Source organism: Ornithodoros turicata, chromosome 5 (genome assembly GCF_037126465.1).
Source record: "Ornithodoros turicata isolate Travis chromosome 5, ASM3712646v1, whole genome shotgun sequence".
NCBI lineage: Eukaryota > Metazoa > Arthropoda > Arachnida > Ixodida > Argasidae > Ornithodoros > Ornithodoros turicata.
In genome coordinates this window covers 50,440,450-50,461,269 of record NC_088205.1, presented here as the reverse complement: position 1 = coordinate 50,461,269, position 20,820 = coordinate 50,440,450, and the positions used below count along the sequence as shown (strand labels likewise).

Genomic DNA, 20,820 nt, shown 5'->3' with positions numbered 1-20,820 from the left:
ACTCGGTAACTAACACGCCGTCAACCAACCAATTCGATTGTTCGTGGGACCTTCTGTTCTTCCTACGTTCATCTCTTATGGGGCTTTTCATTGAACCTCACAGGCACTATGCTTTCGCTGTAATTGGTTAATAAGCGATTGTAGAGGGCTTCAAAGTCATTCTCAGACGCTTTCAGACATATGTTGGCACAGTTCCCTTAGAAGTTGGCCCAGGACGCACATTCCCTAGGGCGTCAGTCGCGACGTTGCCCACATCTGTGTGGCCGACAACGGCGAGCCCTTTCACCATCACCACCACCACCACCAAAATTATCCTCACAGCCAGCTACAACGTTACTACGATAGGACCTCTCGCGATAGCGACGCAGAGCTTACGACTTCTAGGTCTAGGAGCCGTAATAAAATACATTTAAAATATGTAAATACAAAGCACAGAAAATTTATCGGACTGAAGTGTCTCGAAGATATATTTTTCTTACTCTAATTACTAAACCGCACATATATTGTTAATGAAAGAATGTCGAGAAAACATGCGAGCTGGTGGCAGGGATTCACTACAAAAACCCCCGAGACCAGTGAACATAGAAAAATGTAAACAACGAGATTTGGCCGAGGCAGACCACAATTAGGGACGACACAAACACGGTCTTTTCCCTGAGTTATTGCATTCATAGAAAGATCACACGCAAGAGAAGTTTGATACAGAGATGTCCCCCTTGGTTACTCTGGCCATGGATAAATTTATCGTCTCCCTATTAAACTCTTCAGCTGTGGCCTTATCTGCATGTGCTGCTGCGTTCCCTAGTCGGGGGTTTTCGTCATGAATATAGCTAATGACTGTGACTGGTGGGTGTCATCTTTCAACATCATTTCTAGTTCTCCAGCCACTGTTCACTAAGGGATTCAATGATTCTCGCACGTTTCCTATCTATAGGTCATTTTCCACCATACCCAACTCGCCGAAAAGCTCCTATATCATTTCTCAGCTTGCCGAAAGGGGTTGACCTTTCTCCTCAAAGATAATCCGCTTAACTGCATTCGGCGAACTGGGATTCGGCAGATTGGGCTGTGACCGTTTGTCTCATATATAGCTTGACCTTGAAAGTGTGTGTCATCCTTTGCGCCAGCGATAAATGTTATCGCCTCTAACATCGCATACTCATCTCGTGCTGCCATGGTGACGCTGTTCATTGTGAGACCGACAACAACACCATCACATCCGCCATCGTGCACGCAGTACCCGTAATTGACAAGGAGAACATTTCCCTGAGTTTGGGGAGCAGCTAAACGGGACGACACGTACACAACTCAGACCAGCATATCAACTTTAATAACAGAAGGATCATGGGAAAAGAAGGGCAATAAGGGGAGTGGGAAGCTCAACAGAAGGGTTACTGATAATATGTTCTCCTTGTCAGTACTCCAGCTTAGCTTGCTTACTTTTCTTCTGGGCAGTAACTGAACACTAGAAACAGCAGTATGAATAACTAGACTTCAATAGTGATATCTCTCATAAATAGATCGCGAGTGAGTATGCTGCTCACACGAAGTATTGTGTGCCGGCGATAAAAAAAAAACAAAAAACAGAGTCCGTAAAGAAACTTTGTAACGCCGCTTGCTACTTTAGAAATGTCCGCTCAAAAGTTACTTAAAACGCATAGTCAGAACGTGGAAGCCTTTACCCGTACGTCAATTGACGCGCTGAACTGCTGACACGAACCGAAAGTGACGCTTACATGCGTTTCTGCTTTGCAGGTAATTATCCTCTCGTGATCAGCAAAGGTGAGGAAAGTTCCCAAATTTGAACCTTGAAGCATCTCGTCTTCGTTGTCGCACGATTATAGGACGAGGTAGATTACTGACATCGTGGATTGCGGTGATAAGCGAGCGCAACGCGGACTGCACACGCATTTTTCCTCCACATCTACGGAATGTTGGGCCGCAAATCACACGGCGGACCACGCTGTCCTTTCTGCAAGTAAGTTTCAAGATTGAGGTAACAATCTACGCCATATATGTAGGGTGTTTTTGGTTGTTGTTGTTGTTGCGACGTCAGATTTTTCTTTGTATAGAGCAGCATAGATGCCTTTTTTTTAAGTTGAGTTTTACAGTTAGGCAGACGTACTCTCGAAGAGAGTTTATTCTACGTGTCGAGAAATTACTTAAAATTCATTAACTCCTTAATTATAGAGGATTTGGAGCAAAAGTGAGATAGCAGAATTGGAGAGATCACGAAAGATAATTCAAAGCCGTTCTATTTAAAAAAAAAAAAACCCTGAAACGAGCACGTAGGTTGAGATATTAATTGCCGAATGTTTCTACGGAAATGAGCCGAAACCTGACCTTCGCCGTCGGAGGCTTATCTGGTTCGCAAAGTGGTTGATCCGGCCAGTGTACCAGCATCTCCAATGCTGGTATTTCATCATATCCATCACATGCTATTCGCTGCGAGACCGACCTATAGGTGGCGACACCGTCACGTTTCTAGTGTGGATAACACGCCGGCCAATGTTCGGAGTTCATGGTTCTTTTTCTTAATTCTTGTGTATATATTCACCGGAAGATCACCTGTGCAGCGATGGTACGATACTGTTTGGTTCCCCAATGTTCCGCCTCTTGCACTGAACGCGGAAAGTAAACGTGTAAAAGGAGACGACCCGAGGAAGCTACCCACACTACGGTAGTTCATCGTTTCTCCGCAGCGCTCCGACACCGTTCGATCTCGGAGCGAATACTCCAGTCATCTCCATCGCTCCAAATCACGTGGCCCTCTGACGTAGAATGAGCTTCGTGATCCCTCCGCTCCTGAATCCTGATCCGCGTGGTTTCGGCTTCGTTTCGGTTTCGGCGTTTGCGTAACAATGTTCGGGGATGTATATTTCAACACACCTGCTCGTTGCATGATATTTTGAAAATAAAATGGCTTTTAACGAGGATTCTTGCATTCTACTATCTGACTTTTGCTCGAATGACTGAATTGAAGAGCTTATGAGTTTTAGCTATATTTAGTCTATCTATAAGAGTTTCATCTGCTTCTCGAGAGGAGGTCCACCTGTTGCCAAAAAACCTATCTGCAAAGACTGTGTCTGTATGGCTCTCGTAGCGTTTTGGTTTTAATCTAGCGCAGCTAAAAAAAGGCACCCTGTAGAAGGCAACAATTGAACTACGATATGGTATCACGCCTGTAGATCTCATACTTTTTCTAAGTCCCAAAGAGCGATAAACGCATTGGCGCAGGAAAAAAGCTGCGTCTTAACGGCAATTCTTAATAATCTGTTCGTTTCCGTCGCTTGGCGACCGTCGAAGAAATGCCGGGTGGCCTCCTGCAAAATGGCCCGTTACGTTGCAGCAGCAAAGACTCGCAAATGATGCACGAGGTCGCCGCGGAGGCGGAAAACCGGTCTCCGCTGGCTGTCCCTCAACCCCTCGAAATGCCGTCGACCTCGGTGGCCATCCAGTGAAACCTACCGAACATTTGACCGGCAGACGGTAACGTCAGCGACGCCAACCGTTGCTAGTCGATCATCACACAATATGTGTCGTCATCGCCGGCCATCAACCTCGCGCACTACAGCTCGATAGTGTCAATATTTGATCCGGATCCATTCCATTCTGTGCTCCTCGCATATAAACGGATACCTTGACCTGTGTTCCCGATAACTCGATGTGTTGTTTTCATTTCGCACTTCTGTACATAGCCCCATGCATGCCGCTGGTGTCCGCTTTATTCCTGCTGGCTCGCGGAACTGTATGCAAATTACGATTACGTTTTGTTCATGCAGTATGATGTCAAATACCATGCCTGTGCCATTCACACCTACTCTGACCAAAATATGCCAATCGCTTGTCCCATAAGTGGCCGCTCATGTATCCGTCCATCATCGATAGAAATATATTTCCTTCCTTCCCTGTTGCATCCAGGGGCTAGACGTGCGCTCTGTTATTAAGTCGGGTGTAGCCCACTGCACTTGACCTCCGTTCAACCTTTAGAGATTTAACAGGAACCGTAGCACTTGCAAGACTGCCCACGCTTACCGATATATGCTGCGCACAGGGTACGCCCGGATGTCTGCTTCACGCACACACCTCACTATATATCACTCAGCGTGGGACAACCGCTCGCTAAGCTGTTTTTTTATAGGCAGGTTTTGAGTTGCCGCCACGGAAGAGCACTGTCTGAACGTCCTCCACGGATGGGAGCCAAATATGGAGAGTTTCGGAAAAACATTGAAAATGTACCAGTGTTGCTCTGGTGAACCCACTAGGTGTCACAGATGCACGTCGTAGAACGAGTCTCACAAACGTATGAGACGAGGAAATGCTTTCAGGCAGAGTATCTTATCCAGAACCTTCGCATCGTACGTAAGTCATTACCATCACTGCTTAGTCAGCCGTGAGCCCTTGACGAAGCCGTTTTTGAGCTATAATTGACGGACACTGGCGGACGTGTGTACCGCAGCACCAATTTTCGTTCTTTCCGCCCATTTTTGCGTCGTTACTTGCGACGCGGTACAGGTATACAGACAAAAAGTTTAGGGAGCAAGCAAGGCGGCGTACTTTTTCTTCGGGGCGACACCCTGGCGGCGTGCGGAAGCGGGCTCGTTCAGAAGTCTGAACGAGTGCGCTGGTCACCTGGTCATATTCGCGAGTACATTCAAGTGATACTGAGACTGCCGCAGTGTATCGCTACCGGCGCACCCCTCTGAACGAGTGAACGAGTCCGCTTCAGTCCGCCGCTAGGGTGTCGCCCTGGAGCAAAAGTACGCAGGTCGCGTGTGTTTTCTACATCTTTGCCTACATGAGCTACAAGCGCGTTTCTGATCGCCCCGCACGGCTGCATTAACACAGGGACAATAAAAGAATGAACTGAGGGGATCGTCATCTGACAAAGGACGAGTTAAATTTCTAAGCTCTACGTATTTTTTTTTTTTTTGAAGAACCATCGAATAATGGCCGGCCATGGCGTCACTCCGTTTCCGCGAGGCCCTGCAAGCGGCACGAACGAATTCTTACTAGCTTTTGCACTGTTTGGGTTCGCAGTTAATGTGGAATTGGTGGGAACCGTAGTGTAACTTCGCCAAAGTGTACCTGCTGGTAACTCCACGGCAAGCAATTTTTGGGCGGTGTTGCCTTAGAAATACATGAAACTCGCACATTGAACTCGTCCTACGCAGCAATTTGTTTACATCTTCTAGCGCGTAAAAAAGAAAGAAAAAAAAAAACTTCTTTTGTCAATAGATATACCCTCTTTTATTCCGCAGGCCCAGCTGAAAGGTGTAATAACAGTGTTGAAAATGATGTAGCAAACACCCACCTGAACCAGTGTTTCACATGGCATAAAATGCCCCTGTAATGGTGTTTTCTGCAGAATAGGCCCCCCCTTTGACATGATATTTTTTGTAGAATGCACCATTTAGAAAGATATTTTGCAAAATACCTTTCTGTATGACGCGAAGTTTCCATCACAACGATGTGTGCCATAGGGCATGACATGTACACCCGAAAGGACCAGAAACAGTTTTAATGTGTAGCATCACGGACACGGTAATGCTACGCGCTAGCCTTGCGACAAAATTGAATGGGTGGCCGCCGTATGATAACAACGAGCAGGTGGTCATCCCGACCAATCCGGAGGATCAGTCGCCCACGATCACGACGTACTCGTTTCTCGCCGGATGTGCCTTTGTTATATCGTACTCTATGGATGTGTGGGAAGCTTTTGTTCCTTTGGGACCGCGTTCACCTTGACCCCGTCGATAGAGTCGCCACGGTGTGTGAAATAAAAGCACCGCTGCTATGGTGTTGCGTTATATTGCGTTCACAGCCTGCGGTCGTTTTTCCTGCATCGCTGACTCAGCTTTATTACTTTCAAAGTTTCGGAAACTGTTGCGCAAAAAATAGCGCTACGGTCGGCACGGTTCGCTTTGCGCAATTCAAATTTTTGTGGAACTATGTCCAAGGTGCTGTCATCTTCTTCTCAGACGGCGTCCGTGCACAGTTCTCGAGCTATAATAATCCTCTATGAGACACGTACGTCATGCAGACACGAACAAGAATGAAAGACAGGACACCGCCTTATTTTTCCCCATCTCTGCAACCACCCTGGGGCCTAGTTCTTACATTGAAGGTACACCACCCCTACCGAGGCTTATGAAACATCCAGCCAACCAAGTGCCAGCACAGTGTAATATGGGGCAGCGTATAATATGCATGAATATGAGGCACGTACCGAAATCGTCCTTTCCTGTTTCATTTCGCACACCAGGCATCTCTGTTCGCTATGAAGTTGTCCGTACAGAATGCATCGACAGGCAAATTGTCCTCTGTTTTAGTATGTGCGGGCAGTAACCAATCAGATTGGCTACCAATACGTCATTTCACTGTAAGAATTCACAGAGCGCCATACATTCGTTTGCTGCTGTCCGTAATGTCAATGAATATGAACTTGTTTATTCGAATGCGATACTTTGTTGCCCTGCCCTAGGTGATGTGAAGCCGTGCACTCGTAACTGGTGGCTCTTGGTGCTGTAAGAAATATTTGCACAGTGCTGCCAGAGGCCGCGTGCGCGTTGCTATATACACTGTGCGTGTTTCCCTGGCGCAATTTTGGGCACGGCAATCTGGTCTTCGTAATGCTTCGCATTTGTGTACGTCGAAGTGGACAGCATCATATCACGCAGTCGTATTTTCGTTACGGGTCTGTTGCACACGCAAATAAAATAAATGCGGACATACGAGTAGGCCGCACGTCCCATTACTAACTGTTACGGCATGCAGGTTTCGTCGTCAGGGCTGATTCCACTGGGAAATGCGAGAATCACCCCCTCCCCCACTCCTCTCTCTCTCTCTCTCACAGAGCACTTGTTAGCACAAAAAGCTCAGCCTCGTTGCTCAACTTGTGTAAGAAATGCAAGAAATAGAGAGGTACAAGCAGAGACGCTCAGCTGGTCATCTGGGTCAGTAGAGTGTTCCGCGCTGCTTGAATCCCGGATGGTGGTCTCCGATCTCCTTTGTTTCGTCATTCTTTTCCTCATTACTCGTCAACACTCATCGGGTCGCCAAAATAGAGGGACGTCCCCGGTGAAAAGCCCAATTTTAAAGTTGTCGGTGCGTATCAGCCCCGATGATATTTGTTATCTCGTTGCGCATGAATGCTGCGAAAGATGCCGTATTAGATGGGCCTTGTCCGAGATAGCGTACGTATTTTCCTTGCCTAGAGGGGCTGGTTTCATATATCGATCAATCGCGAAAGTAGGTTTCTCAAACTGTTTCTTTATTTCTACCTTGGAAGTTGGCATTGTGACTCACACTTTATAATGCTGCCATAGGAAGTGTTATAAATACTCTCGGCAGTCCTGCTTGACGCAACAGTTATCTTCTTTCTGTTCCGTGGTATCTGCATTTTTAGCGTAACATTTTTATGGCGCAATATGCGGCGATGACTTTATGGCTCCGATGACTTTATGTCGTCTAAGAGGACGAGCCCGCTGCACTAAAACATGCATTTGTCAACAAGCGAGATGATGTGTCGAGATGACGTCTTTTATGGAATGCCAGAAATTGTGATGTTATTGTGTAGGGTGGTCGGTCAAAGCGACCATCACTGAAAGTTGGACGACGTACTAGCGTGACGCGACCAGGAACTGCGACACAGGAACAACCGTAAATGGGTTTAATACCAGTGAGTGGTGAAAGATGGCGTAGGTTGGACTTATAGGTCAAGCGCAATCCAGGCATTGCGGAGTTTGACAGATAGAAACCGAGATACAAACACCAAGATTTGAGACAGTGGGGCTCAGCAATTGAAAGGATGGCTAAAAAGATACGTCGAAGCGGTCAAGGAGGTCTGAAGCAGGTGATGTTAAGGATGTCCGAAGTAAGCTGCCTGTCAGGTACAAGATCGTTCTCGTCTGCCACAGAATATTATCTCTAGGATCGGTGCACGTTTGCTGCCGCTTACCCACGTACTTACCCCACGTGTCTCTTCGCACTCAATTCATAAAAGTCAGTCTCCTCCCCCCCTTTTTTTTCTGTATTGACATTGTTTAGAATGATCTGGTTGCCCAAAGAGACACCGACCATAGGCGTTTCAGAATGTTAAGTCCTTCCTCACGTTCGGGTGTCCACGCAACTGTATTGCTGCTTCCTTTTTTGGTCAGTTCCGTGAGAGGACACGCAATCGTGGTAAATCCAGGAATAAAGTCTCTGTAACATCCAGCCAAACCCTAGAAGGATCGTATACTACCACCGCCTGCGCTGTCTCATGTCTTCCGTAGGTTTCCGACAGACTTGCGAGACGGATATCCATGCAGTTTTCCCTAAAAGTTGGCCCAGGACGCATACTAACCCCCTCACTCCCTCCAGCTTCCCCCTCTCCACGTGTGTACGCTGCTCAAGACCAGTTGCTTCGTGCACGTACACACGGAATAACTGAAAATCGATCGGCATATCACCTAGCGCAGGACGGTTCAGGTAAATTCAAAACAAGTTCTCATGTTTCTTGCTGTGGATGCTGTGACTGCTGTGGCTGAAGGCTATTCGCTAGTTGTCATGAAGCAACAGCAGGTTCTCTCCAAATAACCTAATCACTACGATGCTGGACTCGTGGTGTCATCTGTGGGAGACTATATAGAGGAAAAAGAAATGGAAGACGTGTTCAAACACCCTTCGATCTGCCATTTGTTTATTGAAAAAAAAAAAAAAAACATGACTGGTTGTCACCAAGCATGTCAGCGCACGAGTTGCTCGTTCCAAACACAGTAGTCCTCGCGGTCACGCGTGTTTACACCTTTTCCTGCACGAGCCTCTTTTTCCACACCCTCGTGTCGGCCGAGATTCCTATCGCGAGGCATTCTTCTTTAAAGGGACGCCGTTGTAATGGCTCTCCACATATCGACAGACTGTGTCCAGCTTTACCGTGCTCGGTTGGTGGCCCTTATGCACTGCTGGCCTCTATTTGCTTCCGTGGATATTTGGGGCACTACGACGAGCATAACCTCAAGTGGACTCTCGTCATTCTTTACGCTCTCACGGATACTCAGGGTAACCAAGTGGGCTGCACGCCCACTAACACGTGCTTTTTGTGGCACTGATACACACACGTATGTATGTGTGTTTTCTTTCTCTCTCTGACGCTGCTTGGAGAACTTCTTCTCGCATCTTCCACGCATCGGGCGTGACGAGCAAAATTGTTGGAGTGATGTTCATCTTTAGAGCTACAGAACGCACGTCTCGAGGCAGGTCGCTAGTATTTATGCCAGGTAACATTCAGTCGTTTTAATGTTTGCCGCGATGTTGGTTAAAACGAGCCACGAAGTAGATGCGATAGCATCGCATCGCATTATAGAAAAGAAAAGAAAAGAGGAAGGTATTGAATTCGTCACCTGACGAATTCTGCTACTCCTACAAAGGTCCCCTAAATGAAAGGAAAAAGAAAAATGACAAGATAAAAAGGTAAAAATATCACCCCTCCCTTCTTCAGCTATCGTGCCATTCATGCGTGTTCACAATGTTTGTGCCTTCGAATATGGAACGTTTAATGGCGGAAGGACGTTTGTACCGAATTCCACGGGTCCTTGCGGTGCAGAAAAGCTTGCACTATAGCTTGAGTGTGCGTGTTACATTGGCCGCTTCAATGCACGGCGTGCTTTGCGTTTCATTGATCGTGTAGTTCGCTGTTGGTTCGTTTCTATACACGGAACCCGAACCGGCATACTACACTGTGCTGCACGAAATCGACCAGCGGAATTCGCCATATGCTTCGGAATGCATGCATTTGTTCGTAAACCCTTATTAACAATTTGTTTAGGGTGCGGTCAAACTCCTTCAGAACGAAGCTCAGCGGACCGCGAAAAAAATTCGTAGTAAAGGCCACTTCGTTAAAGAGGATGTCCGCCATCTTGTTTGTTTACATTTACGCTCCGCTCCGTCCGCCCTGCGATAACCATAAAAGCCAAAAAGGGAGAGACCGAAACCGTAGAAGCACTAATCCCAAATTAATTCGCAACATCCAATTTCTTCCGACCGCCTTTTTGCATATAAAAAATTCCCAGCGACATCGTGGGAGAGTTGTGACGATCGCCGACGATAACACGCACCGACATATCAGACGATATCCGAAACCACTATACGAAAACGACGTGGTAAAAGTCAAATCCAAGCCGAGGGTGTGACCCGCTTGGAAGGCACTGTTGACTTGTCGTGGTTTCGGAAACATTATCGTGAGCACACTCCGATGTACTAAAACTCCTCGAGACCGTTCCAACCCGAACGTTTTTTTTCTTTCTTCTTTTTTCTTTTTTGTTGTACGTCAAATGGACTGATTGAAAAATCAAAAATATTGAGATGTGAGATCCGACAAAGTCGTGACAGGCTACGTAAAATTCATTTGCCGGATTCACGTATTGATTGATTTGTATTCATTTTGCTTGTGTGAGTTCATATTCTGTTTGTTGGTCTTTTTCCCCTAGCCTCGTCTCTGTTGAGACTAAAACGTAAAGCGCTCGTTAATTAGAGATCCTTCAACTGCGCAGCGTTCAAGAACACGTATGGGCGCGAAGTCGCCTCCAGTGCATCCTACACAGTAAAACTTTTTACACCCTTAAGGGTGTTTTTTGAGCTTTCCCATGGCGAACACCTTTAAAGGTACTGTAAAGCAGTAGACAAGCATTATATGCCGTTGATGTGACTAGAGACTTTGTTGCTTCTAAATACCATATGCGGAACCATACGACCGACAACGCACTATAAATATTTTTAATTTGCCATGAAAGATGCGGCGTAGTGGAGCGGTGCGACGCCTGGTGTCAAACAACCCCCTGTACAGCGGGCAACACTGAAAATTGGTATTACACACTATTACATCGGAACTTCGTTATTTTAGTAACCATGTTATTAGTTTTCCTGTTTACCTATGCATTTTGAAACCCCTGTTAACAGTGTTTTTTGCGAAGAAACCCACCGCTGTCCGCTGTTCGATGGAGGCTCTCGCTACTTCTCTGCTGCTCCTGCGCGCTCCTTCTGTTCGCGGCCTCTTTCGATTCGCACGAACAAACTCTGTCTGTGAACCTCTGTGAACAAACAAGTCCCGACGCTGTCTGGCTTCTTGAACGTCTGACACATTTTTTTTCAACGGCTCAGCATTTCATTTCAGTTCGCTTATCCGTTTATCCTCAGGATCGTTGTGTGGATCGCAGGGGCGGATTTTATGGTGGATTGTGGTGGATTGTTATATCGGGCCCAGTGTTATACGCATGCAATGTGGTTGCCGCCGTACGTGCCAGGGGTACGGATTCATTTCGAATACCTAGTACAGTGTTGCCCGTAATCTTTAATTGTAATTTTCTAATTAATTGCACCGTCGATTGGAATTAAACTTACGCTGTTTTTGTTCTGTGGGCTTGGATTATCGAAGAGCCACATTAAATGACATTTGATCGGTGCTGCTTTACAGTACCTTTAAGGGTGTTCCTGAACACCCTTCGAAAGGGTGTTCATGTGGACACCCTTTCAAAAAGGGTGTTATTTCGGAAAAACACCCTTTCAGTATGGAATAATAATAGATGATAGGCTAGCGCGTTATGCTGCATTTCGACCACCTGATGTTCTCCGACATGCATAGGCCATATCCGACACCGATGCTGGAAGAAATTTTACCTCGTGTCATACCCGGATCGAACCAGCGACACTGAGAACGGCAAGCCAACACGTTACCGACTGAGCTACTGACGCTCGTGCGAGCGGTCCTGATTATAGGATACTCATTCTACGGGTGAATTAGTACGAAATTTGCATGGAACAAGCATATAAGCCTGTCAGCGCAGGTAAACTGGCATCGATAACGGAACCCTGATTTTTGGGGGACGCATCACGACACCGAAGCCCCAGAGTCCACATATAGTACATGACGGCAGCCTTAGCTATGAATATGTTCAAAAGCATCAATCCTTTCCCTCCTCTTTTGTTTTTCCTTTTTTTGAGAACAAACTTATATTTCCCCCCTCAATCCCATTCCCGGTACCGAAATGCGGGTTGCAGCAAACATGGGAATTCGGACGTCCGCAGACAGTAACACAATCATAAGGTGTTTTAGGGTGTTACAAGGGTGTGTTTCTAATGTACACCCATTTTACACCCATGAAACACCCTTGTAGCTTGACAAGGGTGTAGCGAACGGTGTAACTGAAAAAAGTGGGGTGTTATCCGCATATTACACCCCTTTTACACCCTAAAGGGTGCAAAAAGATTTACTGTGTACGAGGGGTGTTCAAGTCAAACCGGGACTTTCTGTCTCCTGAGTGTACAAATGGCTCGCGCTACTTCTTTTTCGTCATTTCTCACACGGACAGGCTTGCGCATTCACCATGTGGTGGTCCAAAGTTGTTTGTGCAAAACAGAAGACACGTGCTGGACAAGATGGCCGACAACGAGGTGAGCGCGCACATCGAAGAGCGAGTTGTCATGAAGTTTCTCGTGAATGAAGGCGTAAAATCATCCCAAATTCACTGAAGACTTCCGGCTCAGTATGGCCACGATACACTTAGCCAAAGCAAAGCGTTTGAGTGGTGTATACGGTTCCGAGACGGCCGTACATCAGTCTAGGACGATCCCGGCCGGGGCGGCTCAGAGCCCAGTGACAGAGTTCCTGAGAACATCCAACTTGTGGAGCGCCTGATCCTCAAGGACCGATGAATAACATGTCTCGAAATGGCTCGAAAGACGGACTTTTCTGTGAGAACGTTGAATACTATCATTCATGAACACCTCCAGTTTCGGAAAGTTAGTGCCCGTTGGGTCCCGATGCAGCTCTCCGTGTTTGACCGGCAGAAAAGACTGGAAATCTCCCGTTTCCTGTGGAAAAGGACAGCCGTTCCTTGATCGGATCATCACGTGCGATGAAACGTGGGTGCACCATTTCACTCCTGAGTCTAAACGCGCATCAAAACAGTCGAAACATCCGGGCTCGCAAGCTCCCAAGAAGTTCCGAAGCTCCCCGTCTGCGGGTAAGGTCATGGCAACGGTTTTCTGGGACAAGGCTGGCGTTGTTCATGCTGATTTTCTGCCCAGTGGTACCACCATCAATAGTGCATATTACTGCCAGGTTCTCAGGGATGTGCATAAAGCGCTGAAGCAAAAGCGGCCGCGCCTCATCACCAAAGGAGTCCTCCTCCTACAGGTCAATGCACGCCCGCATACCGCGCATCTCACGACACGCACCTTACAGGAACTTGGCTGGGAGTTGCTGCCACATCCCCCTTACAGTCCAGACCTCCTCCCCAGCGATTTCCATCTCATCGGGCCACTGAAGGCGTTCCTTGGGGGCCGCCACTTCAGCTGCGACGACGAGGTCAAGAATGCGGTCCGATCATGGCCGCTACGCGCTGGTAATGATTTCTACGCTGCTGGCATCCAAGCCCTCGTGAAACGCTGGGACAAGTACATTAGTGCAGCTGGAGATTACGTTGAAATATAAAACTAATTTCTCGCCTGAAAGTTCATTTTACTTTTGCGAAAAATGAGAAGTCCCGGTTTGACTTGAACACCTCTCGTACATGACGGGCTTCGCGTCTCGCACGTATTCAGTTGGCCCTTCTTCGAAGGCTTTGAGATAGCAATTTAACGTCGTACACAGAAAAGCCTTACACTGCAGGAGGTCGTGTGAGTAGATCTTTCTATTTGAAAATCCCTGTTGCGCTGCCACTGTACTTCTTTCCTTGTCTTTTTGGAAAAAAAAGAACCCGGACCCCCTTGTAACCTTTCCATCGTTCGACCAAGTTATCTTACCGCAAAATAGAACACTCTCATAGGTATTCCACTGCCTTGACATTCTATCGGATCGCCTATCAGTGCAAGCAAATGTCTCCTTATCGCGCATATAACCGTTACGAGCGACTTCCTAAAAGGAGGAAAGCGTTCGCTTCTTCGGCAGGCTCTCTCTCTTTACTCCCATAGCACGGCTTGTCTGCCATAGGATGCGTAAGTGCGCCCTCTATTTCGTTCTGTTTCGGCGCCGTTGGCTCTTTTCATTTATTTATTTGTGCATGTCTAAGTGCTTGCGCTATTTAGGCTGAAAAGAAATTGAGTCAAGTGCAAAGCGTGATGCGTATTGGCGAATGCTCTGCGAGCGAACCGCACTCCAGCCTGAAAACTTCCGCAGAATTCACCAGAAGTGTTGGTTAAACGTGGTTTCTGCGTGGTGGATTTCTGTCTTTGCAAAACCAAATTAACGAAAACGAAAGCGTGTTGCGACTTTTGGTCTTTTCATTGTCTCCTTGTCGTTGCGCCCATGTTTCCACAAACTTTAATGAAATTACAAGTGCTCTAGTTAAACACACTCGAATTGAAATATCTTTTTAATATGTCCTAGTCAACTAATGGATATACATTAATTTTACGTTTATCTAATATTCTACATCGAATAAACTCAATTACGTGTACCTACTTAACGAAAGCAGTATATACGATGCGTAAAACCTTTTACAAGTCCATTAACATGAGCGTGTAACCCACACGGCACAAGAATCCCACGCCGACTATCCTTTCCATCGGAAGGTTGTTTACCGATGACTTTACCTTCCACGCCGCCCAGAATGGTAGTTGCGGACGAGTATCTATAATACGTGCAGGAACGCACGACGTCTCTCGAAGCGTGGGGTGTCCCAGAGGGTGTGTAGACGATGCGTCCGACGAAAACGAGTTTTTCGTCTCGTCCGAGGCGACCCCGTTTCTTTTTGCTCTCCCTGAAAGAAAGTCACGACCCGTTGCTCTCTTGGCGTGCATTCATTTGCCAATGTGGTTGTCTCTGCTTCATTGTGCTTCCATGATGGGCGTTAATCGTGGCCTCCTTGTGTATAAGTAACGTGCTAATTACACCCAGGATCCGAATGCACTGCAGGCGTGTGCAGGATGCAAAATGGTGGAGGAAAATACTTGTAGAGGTTCATTTATTGAAGTTCACGGAAGTAATTGTAAGTAGCCGAGTGTAGCGTGGGTGAATCGCTCTTCTGCATTACTCGCCTGACCAGCAAGAACGATGGATGTGATAAACGACGACGCTAATCTCATTTGCGTTCCAATTTCCAGGGGATTTTAGGAAATTTTGCCTCATTTCGTGTGAACACCGAATATTTGCGAGCCGATATATTGTAGAACTAGGGAGATTATCCCCATCACATTGTACAGTACTAGATGTTATACAGTAACGTGTGCATTGCGCTGCTCCAGTCAGTCGACAACATAGTATACACTGAAGAAAATAATATTAGAAATCTGTTTGTATGGCGGGCTAGAATGACTTTCTAGGCAACCAGAGCTTCTGGACCTGCCATGATTGTAGAACGTTCTTTGTTAGGATATCGGATTCAATATATTGCACTGCAATGAATAAGTGAACGACATAGAATACACGTCATGTCATGATTGGAAGCAACGATGTACAAGGGTTGTTGAAGTTTGACCGACACTTTTACTTCTTTAAATTCAGGTATCACCAAACTACGTCAGTTTTTCCAAATATCCACCATGCGCATTTATAGACACCGCTACCATCGCTGTGGCGCAACTCTTTGATGCCTCCTGCGTAGAAAGAAATGGGCTGCTGTCGTAGCCACTGCAGGACACCTTTCTGGAGGGCTTCATCTGTGTGGAGATGTTGTTGCGTCATTAAACACCAAACACCTGTGTGCAACGTCTTTCCTCCAATGTGTTCTTTAGCCGAACCATAATCGCTTAATAAGTGGTAATCGCTTGAGGCTAAATCTCGGCTGTAAGGGCATGAGGACAAAACCTCCCAACGCGGCCGGGGTTGCTACCGTCAAATTCGCCATGTGAGGCGGGGCATTGCTACGAAGAAGAATGACCCTTCCGGACAACATCCCAGGCCTTTTGTTGCGCAGGCTTTTGCACTGTACTAAGCGCAAAAGCATATCTGATTACAATAAATATTTCAAGAGGAAGTCATTTAAGTACATTGTTATTTATAGCTATTTTCCATTTCAGTCATGTTATGTGGGTACGCGAAGGATTCCGAAAAAAACAACAACATGGCTAACAGGATGTTGCTGCCCATGGAGTCTTGGCTGAAGAGGCGAGCTGTTACGATTACCAATGTATCATAGGGTTCTGTTGTGAAGTGAAAAATTGTGTATAGTAGTGCACGAGAGTTAATTCGTGCACTACTTTTATAAGAAGAAAAGGAAAGGAGAAAAGGAAAGTCATGCATGCATCATTTCATGAATTGTAATGTATCACTGTTTCATATTCACATGTTTCCATTAAGTGAATGAACTAATGCAACTAAATTCATCTCATGGTTATGCATTGTGTTTACCTGGAAGTCACATTTTTTTCATTTTTTCGTCTAGATGAAGGTTTATGTTAGCCTTGTATGAAATAACAGACACATATTAACATGTATGCAGCTTGTGCACATTAAAACCAGCCATGTAGAGTCAAATGCCTGTTTTTTTAAATATTCTAGCCTATTCATGGTTGCTGTTTGCTTATTGCAGGTCTACTCATTCCAGAAGCAAGAATTGTACCATTGTAAAGCGAATGGAAATAAACTGACGTCGACTGAGATGGGTGTTCCTTCTTGGCCTGTGACTGTAGGATGACTCCAAAAAACGTCGCAACAAAGCCGATGTTCATCTAGCTCTCCATAAGTAGCTAACTCCACATAGTAGCCTGCATGCTTCACAGCAACATCAACACTACCTTTGGGGTGTACACATTACACAATATGCTGCATTGTGCTGTGGTATGATAACATACTGATTGCCACACAATATGTTTATATATATGATAAGGGCCCTAAGGGCACACTGCACGGCTTATACCCTCTGGAATGTATATCCATACCTGGCAGCAACATTGCATGTCAATGCACGTTACAATACACATTTTGACTTTCGGCCGTTATGAGACATCTTCGGCCGTAATGAGATACAATCCAAAACACTAGGGAGGTGGATAAAAACTTTACATAATGCCGACTCTAACGTCTTATAGTTATATATACGTATATAAGTTACGCATATATGCTTGGCCGGTTAAAGGGGCACTAAAGGGCTGTTCTACGATATGGTGCTTGTGGGTCTTATAGTCTGCTGGAAGGAGGTGTATTTTGTACTAAATCCCTCATTGCTTGGAATAGTGACGTGCGCTTTTGGGTAGTGTGCCGACTGTGAGGTGTGTGTGAGGAGGACTTTCACGTCAAAGTGACGAATTAATACGTCAGAATGACGAAACGTCCCTATTACGTACGGATATGAGCCAATAATTATTCAACTTGGAACCATATTTTTGTAAGAAGCAGCTTCGCAGAGCGTACGATACAACAGATACACTTCACAATCGCACTACGACGCTATTACAACCGTCACAACAGAGTGCTCTAGCTTCTTTTGCATACGCTTGTACAATCGGATCGGTACTGCCTCTACCCTCGGTTACCGTCGGATGAAGGGGCTTTTGGAAACGAACGTCAGAGGTGCAGTCGTACCAGAAAAGACATGTATGCCTATTGTACAGTGCTGGACAAAAATTTACGGAACGCGCTCCGGTGCATTCCTTCCCCACAGTGACACGTTAGCAGCGCATGGGACCGTACGGACTTAAACAGGTGACTGGGTTACCTAGGCATATGTCTGTAAGTCCGTACGGTCCCATTCGCTGCTAGCGTGTCACTCTGAGGAAGAAATGCGCCGGAGCGTGTTCCGTAAACTTTTGTCCAGCACTGTGCCAGAAAAAGAAAATACATACATTGTTTGTCCTGCGAAGCATCGTTTTTTTCCAATTCGTTTAGTTCCCTGATAAGGTTACATCCCATTTCGCTTAATCCGGATTATCGGATTATAGAGGCGGGAGGGGTGACAGGCGTTAGGCGAAATGGGACTTCCGTGCAATCTCATTAGGCGAAACAGGAGTGCCGGTAGGCGGGCGTTACTTACACGCCCCGCCCCGATGGTGACGTCTGCAAGAAATGAATGAGCTCGTCCGACAACAAACTTACGTTGTCCTAAACAATGACACGTTACATTTGCAAATGAAGATGTGTGCGATACCACTAATAATCAAATGAATAGATTATTTATTAGTAAAACTTTTCCGTTGATTCATTAATGGATGGATGAACGTTTAATGTAAAAAATGGATACGTTCCCCTAGAGACTGGACACGGAAATGGACCCGCTGCTACTATGCAAAATCACCTAGCGCTGTCGCAGGTCTTTCGTGCGACTCAGGGAATTGGACTTGCAATTAAAAAGAAAAGAGCAGATTTTTGCTCACTTGAAAAAAAAAAGAAAAAGAAAGAATGAAAGTGGAGGCAACACGAAGGCATGGCGAAGGGCAACCCAGGAAGGCGGACGCCGAGCAATACAGAATGATATGGCACCACAGGATGAATGCGATGGCCCAACTCAGCCATGTGAATTTGTATAAAATGGTTCAACTTCTTCGGAAGGACCAGCAGATAAATGAGAAACAGCAGGCAATGCTTGCTTCCGGCCACATGCCTCCACGTAGGAGGAGGGCCTATGGCGTCATCAGTGAAAAACTACAGATGTTTAAACGACAACTTCAGAGTGGCGAACGGAACATCATGTCATACCTCAATGCAGTGGGACATCTAATGCATATTGAATAGAACTGCAAATATGGAAAAAATTTGACGTGTTGAAAAGAGGTCTGGGGTCGCTACGTCCAACGACACGTTACATCCAACGCCCCGTTACATCCATCGGTGGACGTAACGGCGCATTGGATGCAACGGCTCGTTGGCTATAACGGCACGGTATGGATGTACCGACACGTTGAATGTAACCGCACGGTGGACTTGGTGATTTTTTAGATGTAAATGCTCGATGGATAAGCGGATTCAGGATACGTCGGTCGTGTCCTAACTAACATGGCATCGATGTAGTTTTGGAATCATCCACTCTGTAACACACATTTCGCGGCGTATCCTCGGAATGTTTTTGTTTGTTTGTTTTCGTGATGTGATGTGATAAAGAAGAAAAAAATGGGGATGTGAGTTTCGACGACGTTGAACTGGCTACCCCAGTACTCTTACACAAGCAGATGATGAGATGATGAAAAACAGAGACGATGATTTTTGTTTTCGTGAGAGTCCGTCAAATTACGCTGTTTTATTATTTGATATGTTCACAAGTAACGGACAGAGTTGCTGTCGTGAGAGAATAAATTAGGTCAGGTTGGTCCACAAATTGAAATTCCCAAATCTCAAAATATTCACGAAATAATATAGTTACGCATTAGGTAAAAAAGCTGCTGCTAAAAAAGCTATGTGTCACATTCTGCTTGCGTTACGTAGTTGGCCTCGCTGAGGGCGGGCCGCTCGTCACTACCAACGCAACAGCGTGCGTCCTAGGCCGACTTCCAAGGAAACCGTACCGTCATGTGATCGTCGGGGGAAACCCAGGCAAAACCTCCTGGCAGCACGGCCGGACTGGGCATAAGTAAGGGGGTAACTGGTAAGTAAGAAAGCATCAACACGGCTTTACGACAACGAATGGCGCGAAGACAGCGAACGATAAAAGTGACAACAAAGCAGCGACAAAGATAAGTTCCCGGAATGCAGACGCAGCAATGCGATTTTCTCTATTTTCAAAGTGCTGTTTGTTGACAACACAAAAAAACATCTGCTGTAAACCCAGCATTTTATTAATATGCGCGTTGCTCCACACATGCGCATTGCTTAGAACTCAGTCGATGTTGATGTTGACGAAAAAAATAATAGGGAGAAATAGGGAACTCAGTAACATGCCTCATACGCTGAACGACCTTCGTTTTGTGGTTGTACCAATATAGCGACATTTAGGTTTGACACAGGCGACACAGGTTCTACATCCAGCGACACGTGCGTTCTTTGCGCTGGCATTGGAACCGCTGTCCCACACTTTCCTGTGGATGTAATGGCGCAATGGACGTAACAGCTCGTTGTGTATGGTTTTCCGTTGGATGTAACGGCTTGTTGTATGTACTGACTTATGGATGTATCGGCCAGAAGTGGACGTAAAGTCTCGTTGGATGTAACGGTCGTTTGTATGTAACAGCAGGGTGGATGTAACGACTCGTTTTTGGATGTAAGAGCACGATGGACGTAACGGCGCGTTGGATGTAGTGGCACGGAATCTTGAAAAGAACGCTGCCCTTTTCATTTTTAGAAAAATTGCAAATGAAAATGATATTTTCACTCTTGCACCGGTTATGTTTTTGAGCGAACATATTAGGGAACAAATCCTGGTGAATATGAATTATTAAAGCAGACCTAATTGCTTTAGCACACAGACACGAAATATATAACAGGTTTAACTGGCTTACGTCAACACCACGATTAACACGACCTTGAACAGAACTAGCAGAGATACAGTTGTTATGCGTAATTAAATTTGACTTCCCCATATATAGAATAACGAATTTCACCCCTATTGAAAATTTTTCTGATGGACCATCAAATCTGGTAGGTTTTTTGACCCTGATGGCTTCATGGACCATTAGGTTGATAGTCCATCAAGCTATCAGGGTAAAAAACAAACACTATATTTGATGGCCCATCAATTCTGGTGGTTGATGGCTCATCCATCAGGCCTCATAGTTTATGGTCCACCGGGCCTGAGGTGGGCGAACAGTTGTGTATCTCCTAACCAAGACCATACAGATTCAGTCACATGTCGAAAGGGCATAGATTTAATAATAGAGTAATGAAAGTCCAGGTGTCAAGGGGGAACTACATAATACTCTTTCCTAATGCATCACAGATCAACGTCCAATCTCCACGGCAAGGAACTGCAAGACAGA

General features: G+C 45.9%; 1 protein-coding gene across 4 annotated transcripts in view; it reads left to right on the top strand.

Annotated features, from left to right (window-relative positions):
* Positions 1–20,820, top strand: part of LOC135394457 (uncharacterized) — a 112,487-nt gene that overhangs the window by 34,904 nt on the left and 56,763 nt on the right. The window contains exons 2-3 of one of the 4 annotated variants that reach the window (XM_064625193.1): positions 1,756–1,782; positions 1,845–1,978. The exons of 1 other annotated variant lie outside the window; for it this stretch is intronic. The gene's annotated coding sequence lies outside the window, so the exon portion shown is untranslated. Of the gene's footprint in view, positions 1–1,755; positions 1,979–20,820 lie in introns of all 4 variants that reach the window. 2 more of the 4 variants (XM_064625194.1, XM_064625192.1) reach the window with 2 other exon arrangements.